We start from the raw sequence: 14009 nt of genomic DNA on the forward strand, positions 1-14009 counted from the left end.
GCGCTGAAAAGGCTGCGTGAAAAAGTTAAATGACCTGAACTTTTCAGCAACAATTCATGGCTCTTGCATCACGACAATGCACCAGCTCACATGGCACTGTCTGTGAGGGAGTTTTTAGCCAGTAAACAAATAACTGTATTGGAACACCTTCCCTACTCACCTGATCTGACTCCCAATGACTTCTTCCTTTACCTGAACATAAAGGAAGACCTTTGATGACATTCAGGACATCAAGGGTAATACGATGACAGCTCTGATGGCCATTCCAGAAAAAGAGTTCCAAAATTGCTTTGAAGGGTGGACTAGGCGCTGGTATTGGTGCACAGCTTCCCAAGGGGAGCACTTTGAAGGTGACTATAGTGATAGTCAGCAATGAGGTATGTAGCACTTTCTCTAGGATGAGTTCGTGAACATAATTGTCCGACCTCGTATTTGGTTTCAGGACAGTTTGCTTCCCAGAGTCTTCTGAAGGTGCTTTTTGCAACCAAAAGTTGTACCATCCTGGGAAGATTTACAATCTGCGGGCGGCCCCCTGGCTCCCACCCAGTAGTTATTAAACTTTAGTGTATATCAAAATCTCCCAGAGGGCTTGTTAAAACCCAGCTTGCTGAGCCTACCTTCTGAGTTTCTGGGTTGGGGTCTGAGTCTTTGCATTTCCAGCAGTTCCCAGAGGCTGATGTTATTCAGAACACACTTTGAGAACCACTGCTCCATACACATCACTTGCTGGCTGACTTAGCAAGTCAAAGGACACAAAACAAAAATGAGATTGAACAAGGTTCTGTCTGGCAGCAGCCTTTTTTCTTTTGACTCAGGCCTGGTTGGATTTCTGTTTGTATTGGTCATAATCACAGCAGCTGCTGTATGGATCTATTTTTAATTGTGTGCTCTTTTGGAAGTTGTGTTTCTTATTAAATAATGCATAGCTCAGGAGTAATGGTCAGTGCAATGGTTACTTGAATATAGTTTCTAAAGCAGAGTCACTCAGATGACCACTTTTACTCATTTTCACTACCTGTGACAGTACAGCAGACTGATTTAAGAAACTTAGACTGTAAGATACACATTAACTGGGAATTGAGAACAGTAAGAGACGACAGAGGCTATGATTTGTCTCAGCTACCAGCAATTTGTCTTCAGAAACCATGACAGCTACCTCCTGATTTCCATTATGCAATGGGATTGCAAATAACATTCCACAGCAGTCTTAATCAATAGAGGGTCACAAGAGGCCCTTCTCTCCCCGCAGTGGGGAAAGAGGGCCCATTTACCCATTTAATTGACAGAACACACTCTCTGGCAAAAGAGAGACATCTCTTTTAGCTGTAGTTAGGGATTTTCCCTATCTTCAGGCACTCTTAATATCATGAAAATATACATGTAATCTCTGTATTTTAAATACGTAATGAGCACCAGCCTGGTGGGGAGGCAAGGGGTCCAGGTATAGCTTTGTCCAAAGCCACCTTTATCTGTTTCCAGAAGGCGGCCAATCTCTGCTGCTTACCCATTAGGCCCACCAAGGTAATCCAGTGTGTTCTCATTGTTGGCCATTAGTCTCTTTCCCAGACAATCCCAGCTCCCTCGGTACTTGAGGCGGCTGGGTTCCCTGGCATAATTTAGCTCCAGATCTATTGGACTGCCCCAGCTTTGGAAGAGTCACAGGTCTGTCTCTGGGTCCCCCCAGTGCCACACTGGTCTCCCTTAGGATGTGAGGATGGCGACGTATTCTTGCTCCAGCATCTCACCCTTGCTTCCTTTCACGTGGGTGGGTTGTGAACTCTAGCTTTGCTTAGTGCACGTGCTATTTCTTACACTTTAAGTGCACATTGTGACAATTTCATATATTAGAGTTGTCAAAGTGATTTATCGTCTCAGCTCTGAGAATGCTTGCATTTGTAATGTTTATAGAACAAATGGCATATCATACTTAAGCAGATTGGTTGTATAGATACTTGTGGCCTATAGATATTTATCATCAGGCGCTGTCTATTCAAATTATAGGTTATTATATTGTACTTACCCAGTGGTGCTCAAACTCTTTTGAGTGAAACAGATTAATATGAATTCTATGAAATAGGTCAGGCTCTGTAGTCAGATTTGCTTTCAAATTCTTATGCAACGCTTATTAGCTGTATTACCTTAATCAAGCTAGTTAATCTCTCTAAATCTTAGCTTTCTTATCTGTAAAGAGTAGATAATAATAGTACTTCCTTCGTAAGGTTTAAAGTAAAGACAAATAAGATAGGAGTGTAGAATCCTAAGCAGGATTCTACACGTACGGTTAACACCATAAATGATGGCTCTGATGATGAGAACGAGGGGGATGATGCACGTCTACCATCAATAGGATATTCATTTCGAGTTATGCTTCTCCTCGCATTTCTCAGCCATTCATACCGACTTGCCTTAGTTTGTGAACAGTGGCAGGTTAGCATTAAAGGTGTAGTCGTGGACCAAGAAATAGCACAATTGACAGGTCCGGATAGGCTCTGGCATTGAGCAAGGGTGTCTTGTCCGCCTGAAGGCCAAATAGGAGACTGGATCTCACCAGTCCTGTGCTCCCGCCAACTGAGCTAAGGAAGTCGGGTTTGGAAGTCTCCCAAACCCAGGTGGTAGGTGGGCAGAGTCAGTTTTATTTAATGAACAGAAACCATGGGGAAGATTGGATGACCCAAAGATAAGCTGTGCTACGGTCTAATATTGTTCCAGTACCCAAACAAAAGTGTCACTTGGGTTCAGTTTTGGAAAAAACACACACAAATTCTGGCTCTTTTGGAATCTTTCCTAGTACCCCCAATTTGATGGTATAAAAGGTGAAGCTGTGGTTGAGGATAGCGGCTAACTAACCCCAAGTGTAGATGGCAGCCTGTGAGTCTGTCTTTTGGGTTGGAATTCCTCCTGCAACTTTTATTTTATTTTATTTTATTTTTTTTTGCCGTGTTTGGTACAAGGACCCGACATAGACAGAAACCCAGGCCCACTCTGGACAAAGAATACTACCCTTTTATTGCAGGAATAATTTTTCTTTCTCCCAGTGATGGACTGTATAACACATATCTATTACTTTCTGATACAGACATCAGAAATGTCAACAACAAAAGAATTTAGAGGTGCTTTCTTTAGAAGTCACATTCACTTTTGGACAACCAGAAAAATAGTGGAACTAAATATATTCAAGTTTGACTCACACTATGACCTGTCTTGCTCCACCTGTTTATAATATGAATCATTCAGGTCAACACATATCCATTATGCCCTGGTAAATTTCCATGTTAATCAAACATGGATAATGTGCTCAAATGTAAAAGGACTTCACAGAGAAAGAGAAACAATATTTTCATAATGTGGAATTCTGTGGTTTCATTAGGAAGCACAGACTCCTATCGGAGTGTTGTGAGATACTGCTGAATAGTTTTTGGTACAGTTCTTTAAATTCAGTAAATGCTAAATCTGTATTTTTTCCCCCACTAAGAGAAGCAGAATAAGATGAAGAAATACCAGCATATTATCCAATTATTTGCCTTCTTTACTTAACAGGTGAAACAGGTAATAATCAATCAATCCCCCAGCAGGTATTTATTCACCATTCTGTAAGTGTATCCATCGTGTTTGGCACTCTAGGGGATAACTATGAAAGAAGTAGAAGATTCTAAGCCTTCATGTTGCTTAGAACCTAATTGGGGAGAAGCCACTAACACATATAAAACAACAATGAATAATATAAAACAATGTAATAAGGCCCGTAGTGTGGTACCAGCGTTGAGAAGAAAGGCCAACTGCACCTGAGGAAGCTGCGGCTCTCAGCGAAGGCTGGGTGTGGAATTGTGGGATTGGCCTGGGTCTAGCGGGTTGGGTAGGAGTGTAAAAACCGATTGGCCAGGCGAAAAGGGCTCTTCTCGGCATGGGGGAACCCCTGAACCTTTGACCTGAGGCCCGGTCCCGTTCAGCTATGTGAAAATGGAAGTAAGTGAAAACTTCATTCCTTCCTCATAGTCTCTCTCTCTCCCATGACAAAACTTCAAAGGGTTACTTTAAGAGTCTCCTAGGAGGATTCAAAATGAGGAAGGTTGGAGGGCCCTGTCCCCAGCTCCCATTGAACACAAAACTTGAGGCCTCAGTTCAAGTCCAAGTAGTGGGTAAGAATGTCCAGAGGGCAGAATGCTATACCTTCTTAATCTGGGTGGGAATAGATAAAGGAGCTGAATTACTGTGGGATTCAAGGAAGGAGCTGGAGGACCCAGCAGAAGCCCTGCCCTCACTCCCCATTCTTTCACTTTGCAAATCCATGTAGCTTAAGATCAAAGAAAAAAAATGTTCGTTTGCCACATGCATATCTTGACTGTTTATACCGTTCTCATTAAGCATGGATACACAATTAATTGCTGTGAGAGAAATTAAACGCTTTCTCAGTGAATCGATTTTACTTGCCTCATTCCAATAAGGAAAGCCACGGTCCTTGCAGGGCTCACAATTTGTTCTTTCTGTCTTCTTGACCCTCGAAAAACTGGGAGTAAGCATATATGCACTTTCCCTGTTTCACAAAGTGGCCATAGATGTCGGTAAGGTAAAAATTTGGAGATTTTACAATATTCTAAGCGTTAAGTGTTTTGAGTGATTTGGAAATAGGTTCTGTATTGAAAATGGCATAAGTGATTATTTTTGTTCTTAATACTGTGGTACTTTTAACCTGTAATATCTACTCTTGTGACCCCAGCAATTTAACTGGGAGCTTGATATGTTTTGTTGTCTTTGAAACCACTGGGATGAAATTTTAAATCCTTGGATTTTTTTTCCCTTCTGCCTGGGAAAGAAGATACTAGAAATTCCATTTTTCAGGTTGACTTCCTTTATTTCATCTGTTGTCACGCAGCTAAAATACCTAGTGAGTTTCGCATGTGTATAAACTAATATTACAGATGACGCCTTGCTGAAAATACAATAGATTAAGAGGAGAAGATGTAGAATATTTTTCCCACAATTTCCTTCTCCCATGAAAATGGAGCAACCCAGCCCCACTCCTTAACTGAATGCCCCATCTGTCACACTGTCCTGAGAATGGTGCGGGATCAGGGATCTGTATGCAAAGCAAGGTAGGTTTAAGCACATGTTGGGAGAACTGGGAATTAAAGCATCGGACTTATATTTACCCTGAAGTATTTCTGTGAATTAGGAGGACCTGAAATAAAACCCTGTATTTTTGGACTGTAATTACAGGTAAATTTCACCCTCTATTGATCAGTATTAGGTGTAGCATGTGATAGAAAAAAATTAGATATTAAATCAGTGATCTAAAATACTGTAGTGGTCCAAGGTGGATGAATAAATATTATTTTAACACCTTGTTTTAAAAATTTCATGATGTTTAAACTAATAGCATTAATATTTCATTCTAGTGACATGCTACAAGTTTAGGATTTGAAGTAAAATAAATGTAACTCCTATACACAATGCTGATCACACCTACGTGATGAGAATTACTCTTAAATAATCTATGTCCAGTTTGAAAATAGTTCTTACGAGGAAAAGTATGCAGTTCTGCATTGTGCTTTTTTTTTATATAACTCAAGTTCAGTAGCAGAGTTCCATTGCTTTTAAATATCATACACACTAATGGACATTAAAAAATGTTTTGGGAAGCTTGGCACAACACAGTGACTTTTTAAAAAAGTTGTTTTTCCTCTTTTTCCCAATACTTGACATTATGGAAACTTAGAGATGGAAAGGATTTTTGAGATCTTCTGTGATAACCTTTCATCCAAAGCAGAATCTAATCTACTAAGACCTTTGATATACAGGGATTCGGTGCCGCTGTTTGTTCCTCTTAACTGTGTTAAACATGTCTCCACTCAATCCCCGTCTAGAGTTACAGTGTTCTTCCAGGCAAGAAACATGTCTTACTCATCTATATGTCCCTGAGAGTACCTGGCATGGTCCTTGGCACATAGTAGGTGCCAAATGAATACATCCAGAATCCATTCATTTAAACACTGTCAGTGTGGGATGCTAATAATCTCACAAACTGGTCCACTCCATTTTATAATGGCATTAAGTTTTTTTTTCTCTATTTGGACCTGAAATCTTCCTCCTTCTTGAATAGTTTTAGGAGGGCCGGCCCGGTGGCTCAGGTGGTTGGAGCACTGTTCTCCTAATGCTGAGGTCGCCATGGGCTGCTGTGTGCAGCCATGGGCTACCATGTGCTGCCAGGAGTGGCCGGTGGCCAGTGTGAATGGCCGGTGGCCAGTGTGAGTGGCCGGCAGCCATTGTGAGTGTCCAGCAGCTGACAACTCTGGTGACTAAGTGCCTCAGTCGGGGGGAGCGCAAAGCTCATAATACCACCAGCATGGGCCAGGGAGCTGTGTCCTACACAGCTAGACTGAGAAACAACGGCTTGAATTGGAGTGTGGTGGGGGGGAGGCAGAAGGAAGAGGGAGGGAAGATTACAGCATCATAGATGCAGCAGTGGTATCTAATAATAAAAAAAAAAGTTTTAGGAATGGCTTTAATTCCAAAAAGGATGGGGAAGCCCACCCAGCCAGTTGAACCAGAGGAAGCAATCCTGGTGCTCAAAGGGGAGCAGACGTCATGGTCTATTGGCCTTGCCTGTGTCTTCTGGTGCATTTCTTTCTCATGAGACTGTCCTTTAAATGTTTGAAGAGCCCAGTTGTTCCCAAGTCTTGAGTTCTCCAGGCTAAAAGTTCTATTGGATTTCCTGTGCCTAATAGTAACAGTACAAGAGCTAATGTTTACTGACACAAGTCCATCAGAGAGGTATGGTTTTCAGATGAGGAAATGAGGCTTATTTACGGTGTCTTAAACGACTGACTTAGTCAGTGGCCAAGCTTATTCAAACCTTGGTCTGATAGATGCAAAAGCCCCTGCTTTCCACCGGTGCTTTGTACATCCTTTCATACAGTATGATTTCAAATCCTTTCTGTTATGGTTTCCTTCTCCTGAACAGATTTGCGCTGTTAAAGTCTGTTCTAAGTAAACCAAACTTTCCTTGCCATTCTAAAAGATTGCCTTTGAGCAGGAAAGTTAATGTAGAGAGCTTCACCCTGTAAGCATCACACTCTCATTGTGGAAGCGGCCACAATGGCAGTTGGACTGGCCAGCACGTCCTTGATACAAGGATCGAATCAGGCGGCTCCTGACCACATGTGCTTCTCTGGAGTGGCCACATGGCTCCTGGGAAATGTTGGGAAACGTGTATTCCTTTAGAATCGTTGATGGGAGCTTTCTATATATAATATTATTCCAGCTGTTTTTTGAGGAGGATACTGGATGGGAAGAATTTATATTATTACAGATGGCTGGAGCAGCTTAAGTATCAGGAATTTTTCCATGGAAGGGCTAATGTATCCAAAATTATTCTTTGAAGTGCATGGCAGGATGTGGTGAAACTCCTTAGGTTTCATGAAAACACTGCACTATCAAAATAAATACATGTAGTTTGCACCTACTCCTTTCCCAAACGAAAATATGATGCACGATAGCCTTTCCTCAACACGTGGGATCAAGTTCTAGATCAAGTGGAGTTGTGATAAAATGAGCGTATTGATAATAAGGGTTTTTCTTTTTTTTAAAAAATTGAAGTATAGTTGACATAGAATGTTATATTAGTTTCAGGTGTACAAAATAGTGATTCAACATTTATATACCTTTTGAAATGAACGCCACGATAAGTTTAGTAACCATCTGTCCCCACACAAAGTTATTGCACTGTGTTCCCTATGCTGTACATTACATCCTCGTGATTTATTTCATTTATAACTGGAAGTTTGTACCTCTTAATCCCCTTCACTATTTTGCCAATCCAATCCTCCCATCTCACTCCCCTCTGGCAACCATCAGTTTGTTTTTGATGTCTCTGTTTTGTTTGTTCATTTGTTTTGTTTTTTTAGATTCCACATATAAGTGGAATTGTATGGTATTTGTTTTTCTTTGCCTTATTTCACTTAGCATAATACCCTGTAGGTCCATCCAGGTTGTTGCAAATGGCAAGATTTCATTCCATTTTTATGGCTGAGTAATATTCCATTGAGAGAGAGAGAAAGAGAGAATTTATACCACATATTCTTTATTCATTCATCTATTGATGGACACTTAGGTTGTTTCCATGTCTTGGCTATTGTAAATAGTGTTGTAATGAACATAGGGATGCATGTATTTTTTTGAATTAGTGTTTTTGATTTCTTTGAATAAATACCCAGAAGTGGAATTGCTGGGTCATGAAGTAGTTCTATTTTTAATATTTTGAGGCACTTCCATACTGTTTTCCATAGTGGCTGCACCAGTTTGCAATGAGGGTTCCCTTTTTTTCTAATTCTGGTCAACACTTGTTGTTTATTATCTTTTTGATAATAACCAATCTGACAGGTGTGAGGTAATAATCTCATTGTGGCTTTGATTTGCATTTCCCTGATGATTAGTGATGTTGAGCATCTTTTCATGTTTCTGTTAACCATCTGTTTGTCTTCTTTGGAGAAATGTCTATTTAGATTCTCTGCCCATTTTTTAATTGGATTGTTCATTGTTTTTGATATTGAGTTATATGAGTTCTTTATATATTTTGTATATTAACCCCTATTGCATATATCCTTTGCAAATATCTTCTCCCATTCATTAGGTTGCCTTTTCATTTGTTGATGGCTTCCTTTGCTGTACAAAAGCTTTTTAGTCTGATGTAGTCCCATTTGTTTATTTTTGCTTTTGTTACCCTTGCCTGAGGAGACTGAGTAAAAAAAAAAAAAAAATGTTGCTAAGCCTGAGGAAAAAGAGTTTACTGTCTGTGTTTTCTTTTAGAAATTTTATGATTTTAGGCCTTACGTTTAAGTCTTTAATCCATTTTGAGTTTATTTATGTAGATGGTGAAAGAAAGTGGTCCAGTTTCATTTTCTTTCATGGAGCTGTCCAGTTTTCCCAACACCATTTATTGAAAACACTGTCTTTTCCCCATTGTCTATTCTTGCCTCCTTTGTTAGAAATTGATTGACCATATAAGCTCTCTATTCTGTTCCATTGATATATGTGTCTCTTTTTGTGCCAGTACCATACTGTTTTGATTCCTGTCGCCTTGTAGTATGTAGTTTGAAGTCGGGAAGCATGATACATTCAGTTTTGTTTTCCTTTTCGAGATTGCTTTGGCTATTTGGGATCTTTTGTGGCTCCATACAAATTTTAGAATTGTTTGTTCTAATTCTGTGAAAAACGCCACTAGGATTTTGGTAGGTATTTCACTGAATGTGTAGATTACTCTGGGTAATATGGACATTAAAACAGTAGTCTTCCAACATGAGCATGGTACATCTTTCCATTTATTTGTGTCATCTTCAAATTTCTTTTCATTTGTATCTTGTAGTTTTCGGAGTACAGGTCTTTTGACTGCTTGGTTAAATTTATTCCTAGGTGTTTTATTCTTTTTGTAGCAATTGTAAATGGGATTGTTTTCTTAATTTCTCTTTCTGATAGTTTGTTATTAGTGCATAGAAATGTAACAGATTTCTGTATATTAATTTTGTATCCTGCAACTTTAATGAATTTTATTAGTTCTAATAGTTTTTTGGTGGAGTCTTTAGGGCTTTCTGTTTATAGTATCATGTCATCTGCAAATAGTGAGAGTTTTACTTCTTCTTGTTCAATTTGAATGCCTTTTATTTCTTTTTCTTGCCTGATTTCTGTGCCTAGGACTTCCAATACTAACTATGGCTGGGACTTCCAATACTATGTTGAATAAAAGTGGTGAGAATGAAAATCCTTGTCTTGTTCCTCATCTTAGAGGAAAAGTTTTCAGCTTTTTACTGTTGAGTATGATGTTAGCTGTGGGTTCATCATACAAGGCCTTTATTACATGGAGGTATTCTCCCTCTATACTTGCTTTGTTGAGAGTTTTTATCGTAAGTGGATGTTGAATTTTGTCAAATGCTTTTTCTGCATCTATTGAGATGGTTGTATGATTTTTATTCTTGGGTTTGTTAATGTGGTGTAGCATATTGATTAATTTGCAGATATTGAACCATCCTTTTGCCCCTGGAATAAATCCCACTGATTGTGGTGTATGATCCTTATAACATATTGTTGAATTTGGTTTGCTGATTTTTTTTTTTGGTAAGATTTTTGCATCTGTATTTATCAGGGATATTGGCCAGTAATTTTCTTTCTTTTGTAGTGTCTTTGTCTGGTTTTGGTATCAGAGCCTTGTAGAATAAGCTTTGAGGCTTTCCCTCCTCTTCAATTTTTTTTGACATAGTTTGAGAGGATAGGTGTTAACTCCTCTTTAAATGTTTGGTAGAATTTATTTACCTGTGAAGCCATATGGTACTGTACTTTTGTTTGTTGGGAATTTTTTGATTACTGATTCAATTTCATTACTAGTTATTTGTCTGTTCTGATTTTCTGTTTCTTCCTAATTTAGTGTTGGAAGATTGCATGTTTCTAGGATTTTATCCGTTTCTCTTAGGTTGTCCAATTTATTGGCTTGTACTTGTTCTTAGTAATTGCTTATGATTCTTTGTATTTCTGTGGTGTTGGCCTTACCTTCTCCTCTTTCATTGCTGATTGTATTTATTTGAGTTCTTTCTCTTTTTTCTTGATGAGTCTGGCTAAAGGTTTATCAATTTTGTTTATCTGTTCAAAGAACCAGGTCTTAATTTCATTGATCTTTTCTGTTTTTTTTTTTTTGGTGTGTCTTTAATCCATTTATTTCTGCTCTGATCTTCATTACTTCCTTTCTTAGACTAACTTTGGGCTTTGTTTGTTCTTATTTTTCTAATTTCTTTAGGTGTAAAGTTAGATTGTTTATTTGAGCTTTCTCTTATTTCTTGAGGTAGGCCTGTATTGCTATAAACTTCTCTCTTATAAGTGCTTTTGCTGTGTCCCATAGATTTTTGGAATGTTGTGTTTTCATTGTCATTTGTCTCAAGGTATTTTTTATTTCTTGTTTGATTTCTCTGTTGACCCCTTGGTGGTTTAGCAGCATGTTGTTTGGCCTTCATGTATTTGTATTTTTTCTCGTTTTCTTAAAATTGATTTCTAGTTTTATACCAGGTGGTTGGAAAAGATGCTTGATATGATCTGAATCTTCTTAAATTTCTTGAGGCTTGTTTTGTGGCCTAACGTGATCTATCCTGGAAAATGTTCCATTTGCACTTGAAAATAAGTGTATTCTGCTTTTTTTGGACAGAATGTTCTGTACTCTGTCATGTGCCACATACCGAAGTGTTGGTCAGCCATAGACCACATATAAGAGGGTGGTCCCATAAGATTAAAATGGAGCTGAAAAATTCCCATCACACAGTGATGTTGTAGCCTTTGTAATGTTGTAGTGTAACACGTTAGTCTTGTGTTTGCGGTGACGCTGATGTAAACGATTGACCGTACTGCCTGTCATATAAAAGTCTAGCACATACAAGTATGTACAGTACGTAATACTTGATAATGATAATGAGTATGGTGCTGGCTTATGTATTTACTATACTATGCCTTTTCTCATTATTTTAGAGTGTACTCTTTCTGCTTAATTACAAAAGTGTGCTGGAGAGCAACATGTTGTGTAACGCCGGCAGCAGCCTCATACCTCTTGTGTTTACAGCGTCTCTTGATGGTGTCATTTTCTCTTGTGCTAGATTTAACCTTGTTTTGTTTCGTTCATCACAGCCCCTAAGCATACAAAATCCACTGCTGATGTCGCCAGTAAGAGGCCATGTTGAGTGATTGACCTAAAAATGGAATTAAAAATGATTAAGGACTACAAATGTGGAAAATTAGTGATGTTATTGCTTGGCAGTCAGGCGTGTCCCATTCCACCAAAGCCATGATCTTGAAGAACAAGAACGAAGTAACAAACACTGTTAAAGGGTCTGCTTCATTGCAGGCAGTGAGACTAACAAAATTCGACAAGGGCCTCTATCGGACATGGAGAAACTTCTAATGACCTGATGGCTCACCAGACACAGGAGTGTATTCCTGTCGGCACCATGATGATTGTGGCCAGAGCAAATAGTTTGTTTTTTGCCCATTCTCCCTTTGTGAGCCTGCTTTATTATTCTACCCTAAAGCTTCTTCAACCTAAGCTAGAATGTATTTTGGTATACCTATATTTTAAAAACACTTCTGATCTTTTGAGAGTGCCTCTAGGTTTTCCTATTAGATAAACAGCTTTTTTTACCTTTTGTTTCCGTGGTAATGGATTCCAGGACTACTGTAGAAAACCACTAGCTTTTTGTGCCAGTGGCAAGTTGGAGCAGGATGGACTAACACAATAGACATCCTACCTGTAAGAGGAGAGCAAGCCCGATGGAAATACTCTAGAACCACGGTCATGAGATGATGTGAGCATTTTTTATTTTTACTGCAATCAGCAGAATTTGGAAAGTGAGTCCCACATTGCAGGCAAACGGCTTGGGAGTATTAGCATGAAATTTAGTGTTCACTAATCAGCTCAAGGTAGAAAGAACCAAAGTAACTTGAGGCATTAATTGCAAATTTAACAGTACATGAGAAGCCATGGAACCTCGTTGAGGAATTTTCAGCAAACTTCCCAAATTTCTACAAGTGCCAGTTCTGCTCTTGAGAAGATGGAGGAGGATGGAGGTAGAGGAGGGCCTTTCTTGAGATGTTTGCCTTTTGGTGAAAGGAAGATTGTTTCCAAAAACTCACGGGAATCTACCTGGTATGTCTGCAAATATACCTTTTAGGAATCTAGGCTACAGAGCCAAACTCAATAGAAAAATCTATTAGAGTTGGCCAAAGACAGGGTAAATATAAAAAGCAGAGATTTCCTGGGGAATATAGAACTGCTTTTATCAAAAGCCTTAGGTTTCTGAGTATGTGGAAGGAGCAGAAGTAATCTGATTTTTTTGGGTTAACCCTGACTCTGCCCCTAGAGCCCTGCTCTTTGTTATCTCATAAGGGAGCAGAACAAGAGGAAAGAGAAAAGGCAGAAGGAAGGAAAGAGAACAGAGAGTGGAGAGGAAGATTGGAGGTGTGTGCCTAGTTGATTGTGCTTGTTTGAAAGGAGAGAATGAATTAAATTCCTCTTTTTTCCTAATGTGAATTTTAATATTTAAAATTACCAATGCCATTTTTGAGGCTATTAAGATGCTTTTATGTTGAACTGATTAAAATTACATTTGGAATAATGAATGACATGCAATGTATAAATACCCTCCCTAGACACCTTTTTGCTTTTCTTTTTTTAAACATAACAATTACATAAACAACTGTAATGGAAAGTTTTCAGAAGCATTTTTCTAAGAGACAGGTTTGGGGGGCCAGAAACACAGGGCCAGCAGGTTGTATGCAATGGTTTGCTATGAGATTGGGGGCTCCCCACATTCCTGAAAGGATTTAGGACTCCTGCCTCTAATAAAATTATAGGGAGGTGGAACTACTCTGGAACTCATTATCCATTTTTTCCTTAATATTTCTAAGACTGAAGATGCCTGTTGAAATAATCTTTATATCTGGTAGGAATTGTTTACCAGGCTGACTGATTTGGAACCCAGCTCATTTCTTTAGCATTTGGGACACGGCTCCAAATGATGACACTTGCTGCTTCCCCTTGCTCCAGGTGCATCAGACCTTCATCAGAGCCCTCTTCGTTCTATTTCCCCAGCAGTATAGACTGCACAGAGAGTGGAGCTTTGGGCCTTTGTAATTGGAACATAAATGTATAATCCTCCCCCTTGGAGGGAGCCTCCACCAAGCTGAAGGTTAGCTGAGACCCAAGCCTTGACAAGGAACCCCTTTTGGTGCTGGCAGGTCAGCCTGCTGGTTTTGAAAAGAGCCTTCCGTGACTACTAGTACAAACATTCACCAACCCACGGGAACACCCCAGGCAAAGCTCTGTGGAATTGCCTGGAGCGCTTCTCCGGCTGGCCCCACCCCAAATGCATACCTGAGAAGCAGATGGACAGTGCTCCCTTGTGAAAAGGGTCTAGTAAGCTCTGGAGTGATGCTGGCATGTGAGGTGGACATTCCTCCACCTGCCCCCTACCCTTTCAGTCTCTCCT

The 14009-nt window shown here is 39.5% G+C and overlaps 1 protein-coding gene across 4 annotated transcripts in view; it reads left to right on the forward strand.

Moving 5' to 3' along the window:
* Positions 1-14009, forward strand: part of GRM8 (glutamate metabotropic receptor 8) — a 681950-nt gene that overhangs the window by 18437 nt on the left and 649504 nt on the right. The gene's annotated exons all lie outside the window — the stretch shown is intronic.

This window comes from Rhinolophus sinicus, chromosome 8 (assembly GCF_057876585.1).
Source record: "Rhinolophus sinicus isolate RSI-liver-muscle chromosome 8, RSI-T2T, whole genome shotgun sequence".
Taxonomy (NCBI): Eukaryota; Metazoa; Chordata; class Mammalia; order Chiroptera; family Rhinolophidae; genus Rhinolophus; species Rhinolophus sinicus.